The sequence below is a fragment of the Ambystoma mexicanum genome, chromosome 2p (genome assembly GCF_040938575.1).
Source record: "Ambystoma mexicanum isolate Mex_15411 chromosome 2p, UKY_AmexF1_1, whole genome shotgun sequence".
Taxonomy (NCBI): domain Eukaryota; kingdom Metazoa; phylum Chordata; class Amphibia; order Caudata; family Ambystomatidae; genus Ambystoma; species Ambystoma mexicanum.
In genome coordinates, this window is record NC_090923.1 from 1,420,084,995 (window position 1) to 1,420,108,104 (window position 23,110).

At 47.7% G+C, this 23,110-nt stretch overlaps 1 long non-coding RNA gene across 1 annotated transcript in view; it reads left to right on the forward strand.

Annotated features, from left to right (window-relative positions):
• LOC138566066 (uncharacterized) overlaps window positions 1-17,090 on the forward strand; it is a 35,196-nt gene extending 18,106 nt beyond the window's left edge. The window contains exons 2-4 of the long non-coding RNA XR_011301825.1: window positions 5,126-5,305; window positions 12,157-12,202; window positions 16,718-17,090. This is a non-coding gene — a long non-coding RNA (uncharacterized lncRNA). The remainder of the gene's footprint in view (window positions 1-5,125; window positions 5,306-12,156; window positions 12,203-16,717) is intronic.
• The last annotated feature ends 6,020 nt before the right edge of the window (window positions 17,091-23,110 follow it).

Here is a 23,110-nt window from a genome sequence, read left to right on the forward strand (position 1 = left end):
GACTGATATATTAAGCAGGTGAAATGTGTTGAACATTCCTCTTAATCATATTCCCTTTTCATAGTACCAGTCTCTTTATAGTGCCTATTCTATGTCCTATTCCCGCTTCCTAGTCTCCTTTCCATGTCCATTTTTGTTTCTCGCATTCTTTCTTCCTTGCCTATCCTTCTTGTAGACAGTCTAAAAGACCTAGTTCCAGCACCAGACCTATAAGTCTTGAATTGCAGCAGTGTATGCCTGAAATACTAGTTGCATTTTGATGTCCCTTCAATATTGAATTCAAATGCCAATAATGTTTCGAGGTTTTGTTAAACCAACCACTTAAAACAGATTGTTCACTCTAACTCAACATACAAAAAATAAAGTTCATTATTTCTAACTGAACAAGCAAAGAAAAAGCCAACCAGTGTTTCAACCTATAACAAGTTTTCATCCGGGCTACATTGAGACATATCTGTAGATCACTTTCCTAATCTGCACCGAATAGCTTGAACTTGATATTTAGGGCTTTCCTCGTGGGCGCCCGTGAGGAAAGCCATTGGAGGGAGCCTGAAAGAGGTTCCTCCAATTTAGAAGCTAGGAACACTCCACTGGTTGTTGTACATAGGAGATTCAAATGACAGGCAGTCTTATCAGGAACACAGGCTACATTTTATTTCTTTTCCATTAGGGTGGATGTTCTAAATATCAAGTTAATTCAAGTGCAAGCTATTCAGCTTGTATCTGTTCAACTTGTATTTGTTGCAGATTAGGAAAGTGATCTACAGATACTGTGTCAATTTCTTTACTTGAGCTTGTTCAGTTGGAAGAAATAGAACCTATGTATGTTGAGGATTAGGTTTAATAAAGCCACATAACATTGAATTGAAATGTGAATTACATATTGATTGGAACATCAAAATACAACCAGTATTTATTTGAGGCATAAACTGCTGGCAATTTAAGACCTATGAGTTTGGTGCTTGAACTGGATCTTTTAGACATTATATAGCTTTCTTTAGAGTCAGAGGGCGAGTCTTGGTATCATCCATGGTACTCTCCAGCTTGCCAAACACATTGCTTTCAAATTGTATATTTGCATATATTACTGGTGGGGCCTCGGCCTCTCGCCCTGGGGGGACCTCTGCCTCTCGCCCTGGAGGGGCCTTGGCCTCTCGCCCTCTTGCCCTGGTGGGGCCTTGGCCTCTGGCCCTGGTGGGGCATTGGCCTCTGCCTCTTGCCCTGGTGGGGCATCGGCCTCTGCCTCTTGCCCTGGTGGGGCATCAGCCTCTGCCTCTCGCCCTGGTGGGGCATCGGCCTCTGCCTCTTGCCCTGGTGGGGCCTCTGCCTCTTGCCCTGGTGGGGCCTCTGCCTCTTGCCCTGGTGGGGCCTCGGCCTCTTGCCCTGGTGGGGCCTCGGCCTCTTGCCCTGGTGGGGCCCTGGCCTCTTGCCCTGGTGGGGCCCTGGCCTCTTGCCCTGGTGGGGCCCTGGCCTCTTGCCCTGGTGGGGCCTCGGCTTCTGCCTCTCGCCCTTGTGGGGCCTCGGCTTCTGCCTCTCGCCCTTGTGGGGCCTCGGCTTCTGCCTCTCGCCCTTGTGGGGCCTCGGCTTCTGCCTCTCGCCCTTGTGGGGCCTCGGCTTCTGCCTCTCGCCCTGGTGGGGCCTCGGCTTCTGCCTCTCGCCCTGGTGGGGCATCGGCCCCTCTCGCCCTGGTGGGGCCTCGGCCTCTCGCCCTGTTGGGGTGTCTTGGCCTCTCGCCCTGTTGTGGTGTCTTGGCCTCTCGCCCTGTTGGGGTATCTCGGCCTCTCGGCTGGCGGGCCTCTGCCTCTCGCCCTGGTGGGGCCCTCGGCCTCTCTCGCCCTGGTGGGGCCCTCGGCCTCTCTCGCCCTGGTGGGGCCCTCGGCCTCTCTCGCCCCCTGGTGGGGCCCCGGCCTCTCTCGCCCTGGTGGGGCCCCGGCCTCTCTCGCCCTGGTGGGGCCCCGGCCTCTCTCGCCCTGGTGGGGCCCCGGCCTCTCTCGCCCTGGTGGGGCCTCGGCCTCTCTCGCCCTGGTGGGGCATTGGCCTCGGCCTCTCGCCCTGATCGGGCCTCAGCTTCTCGCACTGGTAGAGCCTCGCCCTCTCGCCCTGGTGGGACCTGGGCCTCTCAGCCTCTCGCATTGGTGGGGCCTCAGCCTTCCGCCCTGGTGGGGCCTCAGCCTTCCGCCCTGGTGGGGCCTCGGCCTCCCGCCCTGGTGAGGCCCTGGTGGGGCCTCGGCCTCTCGCCCTGTTGGGGTGTCTCGCCCTCTCGCCCTCTCGCCCTGGTGAGGCCTCGGCCTCTCGCCCTGGTGAGGCCTCGGCCTCTGCCTCTCGCCCTGGTGGGGCTTTGGCCTCTGCCTCTCGCCCTGGTGGGGCTTTGGCCTCTGCCTCTCGCCCTGGTGGGGCATTGGCCTCTGCCTCTCGCCCTGGTGGGGCTTTGGCCTCTGCCTCTTTCCCTGGTCGGGCCTTGGCATCGGCCTCTCGCCCTGGTCGGGCCTTGGCATCGGCCTCTCGCCCTGGTCGGGCCTTGGCATCGGCCTCTCGCCCTGGTCGGGCCTTGGCCTCTCGCACTGGTAGAGCCTCGCCCTCTCGCCCTGGTGGGGCCTCTCGCATTGGTGGGGCCTCGGCCTCTCGCCCTGTTGGGGTGTCTCGCCCTGGTGGGGCCGCGGCCTCTCGCCCTGGTGGGGCCTCGACCTCTCGCCGTCTTACCCTGGTGGGGCCTCGGCCTCTCACCCTGGTGGGGCCTCGGCCTCTGCCCTCTCGCCCTGGTGTTGTCTCAGATTTTTTGTTGCCCCATCCATGGCATTTGATCTAAAGCAATAAAAGCTAGTCCCTATGTTTGAGGCAGAAGATTGCATGAGAGACATAAGTAGGATATGGATATTTTTCTTGGAGTGGCTTATAAACACACACATGCTGTTGCAGTAATCTAGTTGGGATATAGCCAGTTCCTGGGTCCATTCTATTTTGACTGATATATTAAGCAGGTGAAATTTGTTGAACATTCCTCTTAATCATATTCCCTTTTCATAGTACCAGTCTCTTTATAGTGCCTATTCTATGTCCTATTCCCGCTTCCTAGTCTCCTTTCCATGTCCATTTTTGTTTCTCGAATTGAATTGCAGCAGTTTATGCCTCAAATACTAGTTGCATTTTGATGTCCCTTCAATATTGAATTCAAATGCCAATAATGTTTCGAGGTTTTATTAAACCAACCACTTAAAACAGATTGTTCACTCTAACTCAACATACAAAAGATAAAGTTCATTATTTCTAACTGAACAAGCAAAGAAAAAGCCAACCAGTGTTTCAACCTATAACAAGTTTTCATCCGGGCTACCTTGAGACATATCTGTAGATCACTTTCCTAATCTGCACCGAATAGCTTGAACTTGATATTTAGGGCTTTCCTCGTGGGCGCCCGTGAGGAAAGCCATTGGAGGGAGCCTGAAAGCGGTTCCTCCAATTTAGAAGCTAGGAACACTCCACTTGTTGTACATAAGTGATTCAAATGACAGACAGTCTTATCAGGAACACAGGCTACATTTTATTTCTTTTCCATTAGGGTGGATGTTCTAAATATCAAGTTAATTCAAGTGCAAGCTATTCAGCCCTGGTGGGACCTCGGCCCCTGGTGGGGCCTCGGCTTCTGCCTCTCCCCCTGGTGGGGCCTCGGCTTCTGCCTCTCCCCCTGGTGGGGCCTCGGCTTCTGCCTCGCCCTGGTGGGGGCCTCGGCCTCTCGCCCTGGTGGGGCCTCGTCTTTCCCCATCTCACCCTGACGGGGCCTCGGCCTCTCGCCCCGGTGGGGCCTCAGCCTCTCACCCTAGTGGGGCCTCGCCCTCTGTCTCTCACCCTGGTGGGGCCTCTGCCTCTCACCCTGGTGGAGCCTCTGCCTCTCGCCCTGGTGGGGCCTCTGTCTCTCGCCCTGGTGGGGCCTCAGCCTCTCTCGCCCTGGTGGGGCCTCAGCCTCTCTCGCCCTGGTGGGGCATCAGCCTCTCTCGCCCTGGTGGGGCCTTGGCCTCGGCCTCTCGCCCTGGTGGGGCATCGGCCTCTCGCCCTGGTGGGGCCTCGGCCTCTGCCTCTTGCCCTGGTGGGGCCTCGGCCTCTGCCTTTTGCCCTGGTGGGGCCTCGGCCTCTGCCTTTTGCCCTGGTGGGGCCTCGGCCTCTGCCTCTTGCCCTGGTCGGGTCTCGGCCTCCTTTGCCCTGGTGGGGCCTCGGCCTCCCGCTCTGGTGGTGTCAGGGCTGGTATATCATATTCAACGCAGGAGCTGCTGAGTCCCACAATCCCACTAAGATGTCTAGCTCACAACTAAACTGAACAGCTGAGTACTAGACACCCCTGGGGGTAAAGGGGAATAGTGGATAAAATAATAAAGTCAGACACTGGATCTTCTATCTTCTTCCGGTCTGTGCATGAATGAAAATTGTTAAACATTAAATAATCACATTAACAAAACAACTTGTTATTAAATGAATTAAAAACTATCCTACCTGAATATCCTCTGCGATAAGCCCAGAGGATTTAATAATTCTTATAACTTTAGTTTTAAGTTCTGGTTTCTACCCAAACTGCTAAAACCCTTTAGGATCATGTTTATAAACTGCGCTGCTCAAAAAACAATGTTCAGCATGTCTTTTCAAATACTTGACTGGGATAAATGAATTTGAAATGAACCAAGTAAAAATGTGAAAATATTGAAGTAAGTCTATTAAAGAAGACTGTTGAAAAAACAATGAACTTCTACTCATTCATGTCTCAAATAAAATGAGTTCTTTAAATGCACGCTTGATAGTATGGTGGAAACACAGAATTTGTCTTTAGCGTCTTCCAAAAAAAATAACCTTCTTTTTACAGCTCACTCTTTTCCTTTACCATACAGTAAATGAAGTTATAAAATACTTGAAAGGTACCTTTCACAGTTGAGCGTCTTTTTTTAGTATATATATTGTTAATAAACGTGTGCAGCTCCTTTGAAATGCTTGCAAATGATGCTACTGCCTTCTTTTGCCGTTTGTTTTTTCATAATTTCAATACCCAGTCTTTATTTTTAAGTTCGCCATGTTTTAGAAACAGTAATAACAACACGACGTCTTTAGAAAATCTAAACGTGCAATCTTACCTTGTTCCTTCTAGCAAACAGAGTTAACCTGCATACGGCAGTCAGACCCGACAAGGAAGTTTCTGCTTTTTCGCTTCTGCCGACGCGAAGAAATCACCGCCACCGCGGAACCGTCAGTTTCTTCAAATGGAAGCGAAACGCGACGCAGCTGCAGCCGACGTCCACAGGAACCCGAACACGATGACTCTGACAAGGTAAGTATGAGTTTTAATAAACAGTTTCTCATACGCACGCGCGAACCAGGTCTAAACATAACTTTTCCTGTTTACAAATGTCCTCATTAAAATAGCGAGAGTTAACCCTTTAACTTCAGGATAAAAATCAAAATAAATAAAACTGAATAACAGCTAACCCTTGCTGTGCAGGACAGTTTATGATATGTAAAAACACTTAACTTGAATTGTGTAGTAGAAGACTTTGCAGCTTTCTTCTTCCTCTCCAAAGATTATTTCACCAAAAATAAATAATTTCTTACAAGTTGTTTTTTGTTCTTCTTTCATGAAAATTTTCTTCTAGAAGAATCTTCCAAGGCCCAAAAAACAGGAGACAGACAAAAACATGACTAGCTCAGAAGAAGTAACTAATGAAAGGCAGTTTAGAATGTTGGAAAACAAACTATTGTCAACCTGCCACCCAATCAGAACTCCTGCCTCTGCCCTCCATCTTGGCTTGGGGTATTTGCAGTACTCTGAATGCAAAGGTCAAGGCCCAACCAATCTTGAGTGAACAAACTAAATAAATCTTTAAACCAAATATTAAAATTAACTAGGACATTGTATGATTGTTAAATTGAATTAACCACCTATTTACTATGGAACCTGACAGTACCCCCTCTTAAGGGCCTCCCTCCCGGACCAGGCTTGAAAGGATACTTTCTATGAAATTTTGCTATGAAAAGTGGGGCATGGACATCACTAGCAAATTCCCAAGAGCGTTCTTCAGGCCCAAACCATTTCTAGTCTATTAAATATTGAAGTTTTCCACGACTTCTAGAGTCCAAAATTGCTTTAACCTCAAATTCTTCAGATTGATTCTCCACTAAAAATGGACTAGGAGGAACTGCCAATGTAGTTCCAACAACAAATGGCTTTAACTGACTAATGTGAAATGTTGGATGCACCTTTAAATTTTCAGGAAGTTTCAATCTAACTGTAACTGGATTTATCACAGTCTCAATCTGAAAAGGACCTATAAATCTTGGACTAAATTTAGTTCTACCCTTGATTTTCAAATTCTTTGTAGATAACCAGACTTTATTCCCAACACAAAATTCTGGCCCAGACTTGCGTTTAACATCAGCAAACCTTTTGTAACTATCCTTACTCAATTGAAGTGCCTTCACAGCTCGTTCCAAATTTTCCTTCATAGACTGTAATCTAATCTCAACTGCTGGACTACCAATGTCTTTTTTAATCGGCTCTCTAAGGAAACGAGGATGGAAACCACGACTACAGAAAAAAGGTGACATTAAAGTAGAATCTTTCATGGAATTATTATATGCAAATTCTGCTATCCAAATTAAATCTACCCAACTATCTCCAGCTTTCTAGTACCATCTTAAATACGTTTCCAATTCTTGATTAACGCGTTCTACTTGACCGTTAGTCTCGGGATGGTATCCAGATGTTAATTTAACTTCCACACTAAGACTTCTACAAAAGGCTCTCCAAAATTTTGAAATAAACTGAGAACCTCTATCTGAGATCACCTGACTAGGTAATCCATGAAGTCAAACAATACCTTGAGAAAAATGATGTGCTAATCTTTCTGCAGTAATTTCCCCTTTTATAGGAATAAAATGACTTTCCTTAGTAAGTAAATCAACTACAACCAAAATTGTAGGACAGCCCTGATCTTTAGGAAGATCTACAATAAAATCCATAGAAATAGTGTGCCACGGATGCGGTGGAATGGGAAGAGGTTCTAGCAAACCCATTGGTTTTCCCACATGTGACTTGGCTCTTGTACAAGTTTCACATGTCCTAACAAAATGTAAAATGTCACTTCTCATTTTTTCCCACCAAAATTCCCTTCTGACTAATTCTAAAGTTTTTCTAAATCCTGGATGACCTGGGAACTTTGATTCATGACAATCAATCACATTTTTTTCACGGGCTTCTCAGAAGGAAGATATAATCTATTGTCAAAATAAGGTAAACCATCTTTAATCTTTCTTACTGGATCTTGTCTAACCCATTCATCCATTTGCTCTAAAGTCATACTGTCTTGAACTTCCTTCATCAAGTGTTCCAACAGCAATAAAATGTTCAGAAGAAATCACAGGTTGTTGATCAATCTCTCAATTTTTCACTACCAGGAAACTGACGAGACAAAGCGTCAGCCTTCCCATTTTGACTTCCTGGTTTAAAAGTGATTACAAAATCATAGTCTGAAAAAAACAATGACCATCTCAATTGTCTTGGCGTCAAAGTTTTAGCTGATTTCAAAAACAAGAGATTTCGATGATCAGTCAAAACTGTGACAGGATGTCTTGCTCCTTTTAAATAATGGCGCCATTCCTCAAAAGCTGCCTTGATCGCTAAGAGTTTGCGATCCATGGTGGTATAATTAACTTCAGAAGAAGAAAACTTCTTGGAAAAATAAGCAACTGGATGCAATTGTCCAGTGGTTCCATGCTGTTGAGATAAAACCGCTCCCATTGCTAAATTGGAGGCATCTGCCTCTACAAAAAAGGGCTTGGAAGGGTCAGGATGTAAAAGCACTGGTCCCGTAATGAAACTCTTTCAGGACTTGAAAAGCCTCTTCAGCTTCTTTACTCCAAATTAATGTTACTCCTTTCTTTATAAATTTAGTAATAGGAGTAATAAATTGAGAAAACCCATTGATAAATCTCCTATAAAAATTGGCAAAACCCAAAAAACTCTGTACCTCAACTTTAGTCGGAGATGGCCAATCTTTGACAGCTTTAATCTTTTTAAGATACATCTCCAAACCTTTTGGAGTAATCACAAAACCAAGGAATTCTACTGATGAAGTATGAAATTGACTCTTTTCCAATTTTGCAAATAAATGGTTTTCTCTCAATTTTTGTAGGACCAATCTTACATGATTTTGATGTTGCTTCAAATTTTGTGAATAAATCAGAATGTCATTGATGTAAACTACAACAAAAATGTCCAAAAACTCACATAAAACTTCATTAATAAAAAACTGAAAAGAAGCTGGGGCGTTACATTATCCGGAAGGCATCACTAAATATTCAAATAACCCATACTTAGTCTTGAAAGCTGTCTTCCATTCATCCCCCTCCTTTACTCTAACAAGATGATAAGCACCTCTCAAATCTAATTTAGAGAAAATCTCTGCTCCTTGTATTTGATCTAACATAACTGAAATTAAAGGTAAAGGATATCTATTTTTGATGGTAACCTTATTCAACGCTCTATAATCAATACAAGTCCTTAATGTTCCCTCTTTTTTAGGCACAAAAAATAAAGGCGATGCCACTGGGGACTTGGAATGTCTAAAACCTTTTGCTAAATTTTCAGTTAAATACTCCTTAAGATAATCATTTTCCTTTTCCGTAAGTGCATAAACCCTGCTACACGGTAACGTGGCCCCTGGCTCAAGTTCTATTTTACAATCAAATGATCTATGAGGAGGAAGACTACCTGCCACTACCTCATCAAAGACATCACTATATTCCTTGTAGCAATCAGGTAAAACTCCCATCACTGCTCCAATGGTATGAGAATGAGTGAGAGCACCAACCTCCCCTAAAAACCTGGCACAATTTTCAACCTCAATCCTGCCCTGGTGGGGCCTCTGCCTCTCGCCCTGGTGGGGCCTCAGCCTCTCGCCATCTCACCCTGACGGGGCCTCGGCCTCTTGCGCTGGTGGGGCCTCGGCCTCTTGCACTGGTGGGGCCTCGGCCTCTTGCCCTGGTGGGGCCTCGGCCTCTGCCTCTCGCCCTGGTGGGGCATCGGCCTCTGCCTCTCGCCCTGGTGGGGCCTCGGCTTCTGCCTCTCGCCATGGTGGGGCATCAACCTCTCTCGCCCTGGTGGGGTATAGGCCTTGCTCGCTCTGGTGGGGCATCGGCTTTTCTCGCCCTGGTGTGGCCTTGGCCTCTACCTCTCGCCCTGGTGGGGCCTTGGCCTCGGCCTCTCGCCCTGGTGGTTGGGCCTTGGCTTCTCAGCCTCTGCCTCCCTCCCTGGTGGGGCCTCGGCCTCCCCCCCTGGTGGAGCCTAAGCTGCCCTGGTGGGGCCTCGGCCTCCAACCCTGGTGGGGCCTCGGCCTCTCACCCTGTTGGGGTGTCTCGGCCTGTCGCCCTGGTGTGACCTCGGCCTCTGCCTCTCGCCCTGGTGTGACCTCGGCCTCTCGCCCTGGTGTGGCCTTGGCCTCCGCCTCTAGCCCTGGTGGGGCCTCAACCTCTGCCTCTTGCCCTGGTCGGGCCTAGGCCTCTCGCCCTGGTGGGGCCTCGGCCTCTGCCTCTCGCCCTGGTGGGGCCTCGGCCTCTGCCTCTCTCCTGGTGGGGCCTCGGCCTCTGCCTCTCTCCTGGTGGGGCCTCGGCCTCTGCCTCTCTCCTGGTGGGGCCTCGGCCTCTGCCTCCAACCCTGGTGGGGCCTCGGCCTCCAACCCTGGTGGGGCCTCAGCCTCTCACCCTGTTGGGGTGTCTCGGCCTGTCGCCCTGGTGGGGCCTCGGCCTCTGCCTCTGCCTCTCGCCCTGGTGGGGCCTCGGCCTCTGCCTCTCGCCCTGGTGGGGCCTCGGCCTCTGGCCCTGGTGGGGCCCCGGCCTCTGCCTCTCGCCCGTGTGGGGCCTCGGCCTCTGCCTCTCGCCCTGGTGGGGCCTCGGCCTCTGCCTCTCGTCCTGGTGGGGCCTCGGCCTCTGCCTCCCGCCCTGGGTGGGGCCTCTGCCTCCCGCCCTGGGTGGGGCCTCTGCCTCTCTCGCCCTGGTGGGGTATCGGCCTCTCTCGCCCTGGTGGGGCCTTGGCCTCTACCTCTCGCCCTGGTGGGGCCTTGGCCTCTACCTCTCGCCCTGGTGGGGCCTTGGCCTCTACCTCTCCCCCTGGTGGGGCCTTGGCCTCTACCTCTCCGCCTGGTGAGGCCCGGCCTCTCGCCCTGGTGGAGCCTCGACGTCTCGTCCTGGTGGGACCTTGGCCTTGGCCTCTCTCGCCCTGGTGGGGCCTCGGCCTCTCTCGGCCTCTGCCTCTCACGCTTGTGGGGTGTCTCGGATTTTTTGTGACCCCATCCATAGCATTTATGATCTAAAGCAATAAAAGCTAGTCCTTATGTTTGAGGCAGAAGATCGCATGAGACACATAAGTAGGAGATGGATATTTTTGTTGGGGTGGCTTATAAACCCACACATGCTGTTGCAGTAATCTAGTTGGGATATAGCCAGTTCCTGGGTCCATTCTATTTTGACTGATATATTAAGCATGTGAAATTTGTTGAACATTCTTCTCAATCATATTCCCTTTTCATAGTACCGATCTCTTTATAGTGCCTATTCTGTGTCCTATTCCCGCTTCCTAGTCTCCTTTCCATGCCCATTCTTTCTTCCTTGCCTAGCCTTCTTGTAGAAAGTCTAAAAGATCTAGTTCCAGCACCAAACCCATAAGTCATGAATTGCAGCAGTTTATGCCTCAAATACTGGTTGTATTTTGATGTCGCTTCAATATTGAATTCAAATGCCAATGATGTTTTGAGGTTTTATTAAACCAAACACTTAAAACAGATTGTTCCACTCTAACTCAACATACAAAAGATAAAGTTCCATTCTTTCTAACTGAACAAGCAAAGAAAAAGCCAACCAGTGTTTCAACCTATAACAGGTTTTCATCCGGGCCATATTGACACTTATCTGTAGATCACTTTCCTAATCTGCACCGAATAGCTTGAACTATATATTCAGGGCTTTCCTCGTGGGCGCCCGTGAGGAAAGCTATTGGATGGAGCCTGAAAGAGGTTCCTCCAATTTAGAAGCTAGGAACACTCCACTGGTTGTACATAAGCGATTCAAATGACAGACAGTCTTTTCAGGAACACAGGCTATATTTTATTTCTTTTCCATTAGGGTGGGATGTTCTAACTATCAAGTTAATTCAAGTGCAAGCTATTCAGCTTGTATGTGTTCAACTTGTATTTGTTGCAGATTAGGAAAGTGATCTACAGATACTGTATCAATTTCTTTGCTTGTGCTTGTTCATTTAGAAGAAATACAACCTATGTATGTTGAGGATTTGGTTTAATAAAATATTCATTTGAAATGTGAATTAAATATTGATTGTAACATGAAAATTCAACCAGTATTTATATGAGGCATAAACTGCTGGCAATTTAAGACCTATGGATTTGGTGCTGGAACTCTCGCCCTATTGGGGTGTCTCGGACTCTGCCTCTCGCCCTGTTGGGGTGTCTCGGCCTCTCGTCCTGGTGGGGCCTCTGCCTCTCTCGCCCTGGTGGGGCCTCAGCCTCTCTCGCCCTGCTGGGGCCTCAGCCTCTGCCTCTTGCCCTGCTGGGGCCTCTGCCTCTCGCCCTGGTGAGGCCTCGGCCTCTCTCGCCCTGGTGAGGCCTCGGCCCCTCTCGCCCTGGTGAGGCCTCGGCCTCTCTCGCCCTGGTGAGGCCTCGGCCTCTCTCGCCCTGGTGAGGCCTCGGCCTCTCTCGCCCTGGTGAGGCCTCGGCCTCTCTCACCCTGGTGAGGCCTCGGCCTCTGCCTCTCGCCCTGGTGGGGCCTCGGCCTCTGCCTCTCGCCCTGGTGGGGCCTCGGCCTCTGCCTCTCGCCCTGGTGGGGCCTCAGCAAGCAGTCAGGTTTCCCAAAAATTCTTGCTTGGGGAAGTGCACAAAATGTTCCATGACTAGTGCTGTGGTGGTAAGTAAGGTTGAGCGATTTTTCATGAGATGGGTAGGTGTGGTTAGCACAGTGCATTTAGGAGGTTCATGATGTGAAGGAATAATGTTCTGCCGAGGGGCCTTTGCGTTTTTGCTGGGTCTTTCCAATGTTTCAGGGTCTTAAATCATTGGAGCCTTGGGTGATTAAGCCTTGGGTTGAGACTAATCTTGTCTGGTCCTTTTTTTTTTCTAGGACTTTCCAGTTGCAGTTGTTTGAAGATGCTGAACCAAGGGATCTGGTAGGTATATAATTTGGTGCTACATTCAAAAGGCCTTGTGAGTCATATGATAATTTTGTGGATTTGTTGTTGCCCCATCCATAGCATTTATAATCTAAAGCAATAAAAGCTAGACCCTATGTTTGAGGCAGAAGATCGCATGAGATAGGATATGGATATTTGTCTTGGGGTGGCTTATATACACACACATGCTGTTGCAGTAATCTAGTTTGGATATAACCAGTTCCTGTGTCCATTTTATTTTGACTGATATACAGGGTGGGGAGGGCTTTTTTTAAGCAGGTGAAATTTGTTGAGCATTCGTCTCAATCATATTCCCTTTTCACAGCACCAGTCTCTTTATAGTGCCTATTCTATGTCCTAGTTTCCTTTCCATGTCCATTTTTGTTTCTCGTATTCTTTCTTCCTTGCCTATCCTTCTTGTAGACAGTCTAAAAGATCTAGTTCCAGCACCAAACCCATACGTCTTGAATTGCAGCAGTTTATGCCTCTAATACTGGTTGTATTCTGATGTCCCTTCAGTATTCAATTCAAATGCCAATGATGTATTATGAGGTTTTATTAAACCAAACACTTAAAACAGATTGTTCACTCTAACTCAACATACAAAAGATAAAGTTCCATTATTTCTAACTGAACAAGCAAAGAAAAAGCCAACCTGTGTTTTAACCAGTGTTTCAACCTATCACATTGGATGCTGCAGAAACAGCAAGAAGAACCCTGGCCCAGGGTACCCTACTTAAAAGGCACCATGGCTCAGAAATATGGGCTTTACTCCTGAGACACAGGCTTCCCTTATTAATAAGCCTGTGGAGGAAACTAACTTATTTGGAAAGGCAGTGGATGATGCCCTTGAAACTGCAAAAAAAGGAGTATGAAACCTTACTCCCTAAACCAGATTACAGCAAGACCATACCAGCATCGAGGAGATAGCTCTCACCGGTCCTTTCGGGGGAAATCCTTCCCACGTCCTCCCACATCCAGTACAGAACAGGGAATACACAGTGCTCCTCCGGAGAAGGAGCAACTACTACGGGCCAATATCAACAGAGGCCAACGCTGAGGAAAGGGAAGGGGTAGAAACTCCACCCCTCGAGGATTCCCTGCCTGTGGTCAAAAGTGACTCACTAGTCCGGGTCCCCTCCCATGCCTCCCTGGTCGGGGACGAATCATGCAAGGGAGGGGGAATCACCAGAGATCAGTGGGTTCTCAACACCGTCGCCCGCTGGTACTGTATAGAGTTCAGATGACCACCTCGATACAAACCCCCTACATCCAGACGCCGATCTCCAGCGCACCTGAAGATTCTACTCGATAGAAATTGTCCCCATTCTACAGGCAAAAAAGTGTTTCTATTCAGTGTACTTCCTTGTACCCAAAAAGGATCTCACCATGTGCCCTGTGTTAGATTTGCGCCCAGTGAACACTTGTCAAACTTCAAGTTCAGGATGGCATTACATGAAGTAATCCCTCTGCTAACACAGGGGGATTACATAGCAACATTGGACATTAAAGATGCAGACTTTCATTTTTTCAGTGCTGCCAGCACACTGAAAGTACCTAAGATTCATGCTAGACAACCAGCACTATCGGTTCAAGGTCCTTCCCTTCGGCGTTGCCTCAGCCCCAAGGGTATTTACAAAGGGGCTGGCGGTAGTAGCGCCTCACCTGTGCAAGCAGTCCATCCCAGTTTATCCATACCTCAATGACTGGTCAATAACAGGGGACTCATACGGAACATGCTTATCAAATACTCAGAAGACGGTAGACTACCTCTTAAGTCTGGTATTCTCAATCAATGAGAAAGTCCAGCTTGGACCCTAGCCAAGTCGAGCAATTTCCGGAAGCCCTAATTCGGACCAAAGACTGGCTCATCTTCCCCTCCAATGAGAGGGTTCAAAACATGCTGTTCCAGATCCCTCACTATGTAGACAATCGCGCGGTAACCGTACACAAAGCAATGCGTCTGTTAGGGATGATGGCTGCCTGTATTTATCTAGTCCCACACGCATGTTTGCCTATGTGCCATGCGAGTGGCTCTCAAGCCAATGGTGTCAGGCCAGCAGACAATGGAGCGATCTAGTGGTTGTCTCGGCAGCCCTCGTGCTCTCTGCCGTGGTGGTCAAGAGAACATCTTGCAGGGGAAGACACTCTCACCGCGGACTCATCACTTACGGGGTGGGGAGCTCACCTCTTTATCACACAACGCATGGCAGTTGGTCCCCAGCGGTAGCATCCAACCGCATAAACCGATTGGAGTTGCTTGCAGTATTGAGAGCCCTGAAAGCTTTTCAGACACATCTACAGGGAAAGACAGTCCTAGGTCTGATGAACAGCACCACAACCTTGTACTACTTGAACAAACAAAGGGACACGCACTCTCCAGGGATATCCAAACAGTCGGAGAACATGTGGAAATGGGCTCTCAAACACAAGATGGTCCTTGTGTCACAACACATTCCAGGGGAACTCAATCTTGTAGCAGACGTGCTCAGCAGAGACTTCCCACTAACCGTAGAGTATGAGTGGTAATTGCACAAATCCATCCATCCAACTTCTACGCAGACTGGGGATTCCCAGAGATCAACCTGTAGAAGGCCCAATGCCCAGATTATGCCTCCAGGTACCCGCAGAACCGCTCCAAGGGGAACGGTCTCTGGATAACACGATCAGGGAAATTTGTTTATGCTTTCTACACCACCACCCCACCTCCCCCCACCAACTGCCTAACTGAACAAGATAGTGCACAAGATGCGCCAGGAACCAGTCACGATGATCCTAGTGGCCCCACAATCCCTGCTTCTCATCTGATGACAATGTCAGTTTCCCTGGGGAGGAAACTACCATGCCCATACAACATGCAGTCACAGGACAAAGGGGAAACCCTCCATCCATGCCCACATACTCAATTTAGCGCCCTAGCTCCTGAGATCAACGGGTTCGGGCACCTTCAACTTCCTCAAAAATGCATGGAGATACTCAGAGAAAGCCTAACACCAGACATTGCAGCTCCAATAAATCGAAGCCTTCTTCATCTGTTGCCATTCCAAGGGCCTCAATCCCATAGAATGCTCACCTACACATATTGTCCTATACCTGACTCACCTGCTAGACTCGAGCCTAGTTTTTAATTCACTGAAGGTACACTTAGCTGCACTTTATACACTACGTCCCAGAAAAAGGTTTAGTGGTTGAAAATACCAATTATCAAGGCGTTTATGGAAAGGGTTAAAAGATGTCATCCCCCTATTGCCAAACCAGCTCCTGGATGGGACCTGAAGGCTGTTCTAACAAGGCTAATGGGTCCTCCCTTTGAACCGATGCATAACGCTAGCCTCAAAGCACTCACAAGACCGTCTTCCGGGTGGCAGTCATCTCAATAAGAATTGGCGATCTGCAGGGCCTTTCAGTTCTAGACCGGTTTGTCACAATTCACAAAGATAAAGTGGTTATGCGCACTCACCCACCATTTTCGCCTAAATTAATTTCAACGTTCCATATAAACCAGTCAATACACATACCCACTTTCTTCCAAAATACCCCACCAGTGTGGCAGAAAAAAAGCCTCACACACTGGTTGTGAGGAGAACAGTTGTATACTATCTGGAGAAAAACTAAACCACTAAGAAAAACAAACCAGTTTTTCATTTCAGTGGCAGCTGCTAGAGAAGGGGACTGTGTCTCTAAATCAGCCATTTCACAATGGATTGTAAACTGCATTGCACTGTGCTACACTATGGCTAGGAGAGATCTGCCCTCCAAGCCTAAAGCACACTACTCGTGACACTGGGGCTTGCAAATGTTCCTCTCAATCTATTTGCAAAGCAGCAACCTGGAGTGCTGTACACACCTTTTAAAAAAACTACTGCCTGGATACTAATTCTAGGTCTGATTCTCAGGTGGAACAGCAGTACTGAGACATCTCTTTGCTACTGCTCATTCACACATCCCACCGCCAACGGTGGCTCCTGCTCGCTAGTCTATGCACAGCACGTGAATCTAAGCAGATTCACAAGCATCAGAAGACTTGCATTACTTTCCGTACTAGCATTTCGAATGATTGTATCGGCTTAGATTCACATGCCACACCCCTCTCGGAGTAGAAGGAACATAGACATCTTACTCTTCTCTCTCTGTAATCGCTCACAATGGTCATAGGCTCCCTCACAGCAGAAAAAACACAACCAGAAAGGACCTCGATGCTTGAAGGATTTTGGGTACACTACATGTCACGTAAGGGATAGTGTTACAAGCACGCCCATGTCGACCTCCCACAAGATGCAGTACTCTACAATTGCCACTAGATGTCGCACTATATGCACATCATGTGAATCTAAGCAGGTACAATAATCGGAAATGCTATTACGGTAAGTAATGCATGTCCTATTGCTCTTGTAAAATGTATAGGGCAGAAAGGATTAGTGATTACAGAAATGTGGAATATTTGGCAACAAAAGAGAGAGAAAAGTGGGTGAATGTTCAAAGATCTAACTGTGTTTATCTACTTTTCTTGAGGCCCTGCGCAAGGAGATGTTGGACTGGCGCCAGCAAGGTCCCAATGGCTATTGAATGCATGACGGACATGCCTCAGGCGGTGGGAAAGCATCTCCTTGAAGTACACGCTGTTCGTGACTACAAGCTGAACCAGACCCTCAAGGCTAAACTGCCCCGTTCGCAGGAAGACCATATTCTCGGAACCTTGACACATTTATTGCTTGCCCCGACATGCCTTACATGGACCCGGACACAGCCCGCGGGCAAAACTGTAACATGAGTAATGAGGACTGGAGTAGCCACTGTGTCTCTATCAAGATGCAACTGGCCTGAGGTGGGAGAGCAGTCCACCCAGGCATTTGGTTCCTGCTTTTAATACATGCCATCCTTTCTACTTCTGGTCTCCCGTGTGGTTATTTCAGTGTTGCAGAGTGCTGTGTGTGAAGGTCATTGGTGTCGGTGGGGAGCAGGACGGATAAGAGTGGCACAACCCCACCTGCAGCTCCTCCAGCACTGTCGGCCTGCAATCCACAAACTTCAGCTCCAATTTGGTCTTTTTCATCCCAATTTGGCTATTGCTGCCCCCGACCTTAGAGGACAATTACAAAACAATATGGGCCCTTCAGCTGCCTGTGCGTGTGTCTGATAGTCTCTCTCAGGCAGGGCTCCCTCCATGGCGCAGGGCGGGTCATTGATGGTCCAGAGTGTTAGGCAGAATCCTCTGCAGTACCCTTAGGGACCACTACACACAATTAAGACCACAAGTGGTAATACAGGTTCACCTTTGGTACAAGCCTGTACTACACAGTTAAAGTGGTAGCAGTAGCGGAGCAGCCAGACTTATCTCAAGAGCAAATGAGCAGTAGTACAGATCACACAAAGGACTACAATTACTGCCACTCAAGCTAACAGTGACTCAAGGTTTCTGGTTAAAAAGTAAAAGTACATTTATTTTTAGACCATCTGTTCACAAAACACTTCACTTCTATTAAATTAAAACCACACTTCAAATACACCACACACAACCAATTGCCCTTGTGCAGACAATTCAAAGAAAGTACCTTTGGATTTGACAGACCGGTGTTGTGAAACAAAGACGTTACCGGGGGGTTGTTGAGCAATCACTTTTTGACAGTAATGACAATTCGGTCTTACGAAAGAAAATCGTACCCGCGAGAAGAAATGTTACCGTAGTCAAACACACTTAGCGCATGAATTAACACAAGAAAATTGGGGATAAAAATCATAGGCAATACGTTTGTCAAGGCAGCTAGAATCAAAAGACACTTTCTAAGACGTAGATAAAAGTCAATAGGCCTGTGTCAGTGGGACAGGGGTCCTGTTGTTGAGGATCACAAGGTTAGAACAGTTCACGATTCGAGATTGCCAGGAGTACTTAGATATTGTCAGAAGAGAAGCAAAAGTTATATGAGGGAAAGAAGACCAGGGCAAGCCTTGGGTGAGGAGAAAAGGGTTCATCCCAATTCCTCAAAGCTGAACACAGTACCTTATTTGTAAGAAGAAAAAGCTTGTGCCACGGCAGTTGTTCCTGGTAGTTCCTGCAGACTCACGGTTCCTGGAGCTTCAGTCGTGGGGACAAGGACGACGTCTGGAGCGATCTGCACTACCCAGGGATGAAGCCAGCAGCAGCAAAAGCAACAGTGAATAAAAGGTGCGCTCCTTTAAAACAGGACCAGGTATGTGCAGCGATTTCGACCAAGAAGAGGATCCTCTGGCTGTTGGAGGTGAGCTGGTTGGTCCCACCAGGCTCAAGGGAAGAAGACTCCGGACTGGATCTTCTCTGTCGTTGAAGGGTAGATAGCTCAGGACTTCAGCAGGACTTCACCGGGACTCGGGAGTTGCAGCAGCCGTCGTCTTCTTCTCTTCTCTTCGGTTCTTGTAGTTCCAGTGTAGTTCCAGTGGCGACTCTGACTTCCAGCCCAAGAGTCATGCCTTTTATGCGAAAATCCCCCATTCACACAGCCTGGCTGTCAATCACACAGCAGGGGGGTTGTCCAGCCCGGACAACCACCTCAGCCAATGGACACAAAGTGCGACTTGGGTCTCCAAGGAGACCCTGTGCAGGGGGTTATTAAACCCCTCTCTCACATTCAGCCCATTTAGACACCCAGACGCCAAAGTAGGGCTTCTGGACAGAAGCCCGCCAAAGGTTGACGAACAAAGAAGGCAAACCTGGTTTGCTGCGCAAAGTTAAACACAAGGAGATTAACAAAAATAAATGGTGACTAAACCGACCGGAGCCAAAATAAAAAGTATTTGGTCAAGCGGGTTTATGTTCAAGGCTAATATAATAGCCTAAAACAGCACCATGTTTATATAATATAATCGCGGTAGAAAGGTTAGGGTAGATACCACTGCCACCAGCCAAGCCTTAGTGTTAAGGGAGCGAAACAAAGCTCCAAGAGACGCAGACAGAAAGGAGTAGGAATTAACCCTTCCAATACCCCATGTAAGATGGGGTGTATTGGGTCTGCATTTTAAATGACTACATAAAGTAAATGGCAACTTTACCTGTTTCTGGGGAGAGTAGTCAGCCCCAAAAAAATGGAGTCAGTGAGAAGCCTTAGAGATAACCCTGTGTCCCTGCATTGAGGGTGCTGTGGAACACACACAAAAAGTTGGGCTCATGGAGTGGTGTGCTCCAGAGCCCAAGATCACAAAAAAAGTAGAAATGCACATGGCAAAACACATGTAAGTGTGGGAAAAAGGTTCACACTCTTACCAGGTGGAAAAATAAATTCCAGAAATCCAGCAAAGCTGCTGGGGGACTCACTAGGTGAGGGAAATTAGCCACATAATGAGAAGTCTCCCTAACACAGAGAAGAAACAATATTTTCACAGGGGCAAATGCTGTAAGCAGGTGCAGCATACAGCCCTGCACTGCCACACCCAACCCAAACCTTGCGGTACCTGCAGTGCTGACAGAGTGCCTCGTAGTCGTGATGACGAGAGAGAATACGGTACACAATGTGCTTATTGCAGTCTGCCGCATTTTCCGCTCCAACATTCTCAAATTATAGGCAAGCACCTAACCTTGTCTAGTGCTAGCACCGGCCCTGTACAGGTAGACCTTGCGGGTGGGCATGCTGGGGAAATGATAGGCACATCTCGGATAGCATCCCATAGTAAGAACCGTACGCCCTAGTTTCACAGAGTGGATTAAGCATCTACCCCATCAATGCCCCAGAAAACTACCTTCCCCACTTCACATTGCATTGGGAGAAGCATTCTAAACTAGTTTCATTTTCCAGAGAATTGTCATGCCAGTTTCATATTTCCATGAGATAAACTACACCATAATAGTTTCACATTACCCACTTGTGCTGTGTAGATGGAAGGAAGCTTATTTAGTGCCTGTCAATTTGTGGCGTATCGAATTGTACCCCCTCCCCATCTATAGATGGACGCGCTCAGTATGGGCACAATTCTCCAATTGTTTAGTCACGCACCCTCTTCGTTTACACCAGAAAAGTTCCACTGCGTTTCCAAAGGGCACATGAATGTGCTTAAGAAAGATGTGCACGCTGACACGCCCTTTTTCATTCCCTTTGCACAATTTTGCAATCGGGGAGCGTTGCAGTTCATCTTGGGCCAAGAGGATAGCTTAGGGGCAGAGTTTGTCTTGGAAGCAACAGTTTTTAATTCTGGTCCCACGCTTAGAGACTGGTCTCCGGTTTTAAGCGCCTTTAAGATGAGTTGAAAGTGCATTCACAAATGGGATGCAGGACACTAGCGCATTCCCTATTCCTTTTTGGAACAGGTGCTGTCGATGCGCAATGCATGGCAGCAAATGTAATTTTTGCTAAAAAATATAGAATTAATATTGTGTTTTTTTGTACATTTTGCAGTTTTTTAAGTGGAATTTACCTTTTTGCACACATTTATAAAAACGTGTCCCAGATTATTACTTTTTTTCTGCAGTTTTGGACTGCCTGTATCATGTGCAAAGCCCATTTTAACTGGGCCATTGTTCCCTTTTCTTATTTTTTAATCCAGCAGTCCATATTTACACCCCTTTAAGCAAGAGCGATACCATCATGTGACTAGCTGCCTCCCCGCCCCATTGTAATCTTCCTATTGGCACGCCGCCCCTTACATGCCCCTGTAATGGCCTTCTTTCTTCTGTGTTAAGCCTGCTCATCTCACCCCCTTATGTTGTTATTCACCATTACAGCACAGCAACTGGGCAAGTATTTACTTGCAGAGTATTCTCCAGACCCCTATACACTTAGTGCTTCTTTCTTTTTTGGATACTTTCTCCTGATATTAACCCAACAAAAATGTGTTTAAATTCGAAGAAAGGTATTTAACTCTGCACTGCAGGATCTTTGAGAGAATCACTCTCCAAGAAGAGGGTCCATATTCAAGGCTGCGTCTCTGTGGCCTTTAACATCGCCAAACTCTTTCAAATCTGCAAGTAGCTGTCCAATCCTACTGCAGTCTGTCTGTCCCGTTCCCTCCCAGGCCCTCTGCCCGGCTTTGGCTTCTCATTTCAACAATAAAACCCAATCCTTTCCTCACTTCCCTTTTCCTCTCTTCTCTCAGGCCCCCTTTGGCCGCCTTGCCCCTCCTCTACTTTCCTCGCCTTTCTTTGCCACTGGAACTTTCCCCTCTCTACTGAAGCACTCCCATGTGCATCCCTAAAAAGCCTTCTGCTGATCCTTCCTGTCTGGCAAACACTCGCCTGATCTCCATCTCTCATTTTCTAGGTAAACTCCTGGAAAAGCTGGCCAACTTGCAGCTATGGCCTCATGTATCCTTATAGATCAAGCAAATATTTGCATGAAGGAACTCAAGGTTGGTAGGAACCAGCTGGCTAGGTCCCTTGAGGACAATCCACTGGTGGGCATTGAGTTGGTGGAGGACTTGAGCTGGTGGTACAAGGAGGAAAATGTCATGGTGAGAGAGCCATTTGCACTCCGTTTTTTTTTAGCACAGATATCACAGATGCTTTGATGCCGGGTTGCAGAGCCTACCTCGATGACTCCACATCATGGAGCCGAGGCCCATGCGCCTGGCCCTGCAAGCTTTCCAACTGCAGCTCCTATGGAGGGACTGCTGATCCAACAACACTATCGCTTTGCACTATGTAAACAAGTACATCAAAGTGGGCTCCCTCAAGCTATGCAGAAAGGCCTAGGCCCATTGGCTGTGGATGATTGCCACAAACATCCCAGTGCGGGCCTTTCTTCTGGCCGGAAGGAAATGGCTTTCACTCTCAGAAGCAAGCAATATGGATTGAATGAGTTGTGTAAATGCTAGACCAGATGGTGGTGGATGTCCTTGAGAGGATTTGTTGTCAAATGTGATTTATTGCACAACTTCTGTAAACCCTTTTAGTGAAAAGGTCAATATGAGTTTAGTGAAACAATGCTCATGCCAGGGAGGACAGGAAGGCACCAAAGAAGGGATATGCATTAGAATGGGTGCACTGGATATGAGGGTCGAGGGGGAGGCTTGAATGTGTGCACATTAGAGCCTTCAGGATATATTATTTTCATGGTCATTCAGGAACACTTAGTCTGTAGCTATCCCCCCTTCACAAGTTGTTGGGAACTGTGACTGTCCAGAATACTCTTCTATTATGAACTGCAGCTATAGAGTTAGAACGCCCTCTGTATTTGCACATTATTTCAGGTCCCAGCGGTTTCCTGTCCTCTAGGTATGCATCCAGAGGGGCCAACCACCAGTTCCTATGGTTTTACATCTTACACAATTAGACGGGGCTGTTCCAGAGGGGCTGTTAGCCAGAATCCTGTGCAGTGCCCTTGGGGACCACTACACACAATTAAGACTACAAGTGATCAGTTCACCTTTGGTACAAGCCTGTACTACTATGTTAAAGTGGTAGCAGTAGCGGAGCAGCCAGGCTTATCTCAAGAGTATATGAGCAGTAGCAGAGATTACACAAAGGGACCACAATTACTGGGACTCAAGCAAACACTGACTCAAGGTTTCAGGTAAAAAATACATTTATTTTTAAACCATCTGTAAAGCACAACACTTTATTCATTCAAAACAATACATAACATATACTGCAACCAATCCTTTCTCTTGGTACAGAATAGCTCAAAGTAAGTAAGTACCTTGTGTTTTGGCAGACCGGTGTTGTGAATCAAAAGACGTTACCGGGAACACATATGCAATCCCTTTTTGACAACTCAGTCGTATTAAAGAAACGCATATCCGCGATAAGAAACGTTACCGGGCCAAAACACACTTAGCACCTGGGCTGACCAGAGAGTTGGGGGCAAAAATCGTATGCAATACTTTTGTCAAGGAAGACAGAATCAGAGAACACTCGCTGACAGAAATACAAAAGTCAATAGGCCGGAGCCAGTGTCAAGTGGAACCGGGTTCCTGTTGTCGAGGATCACACAGTCAAACAGTTCA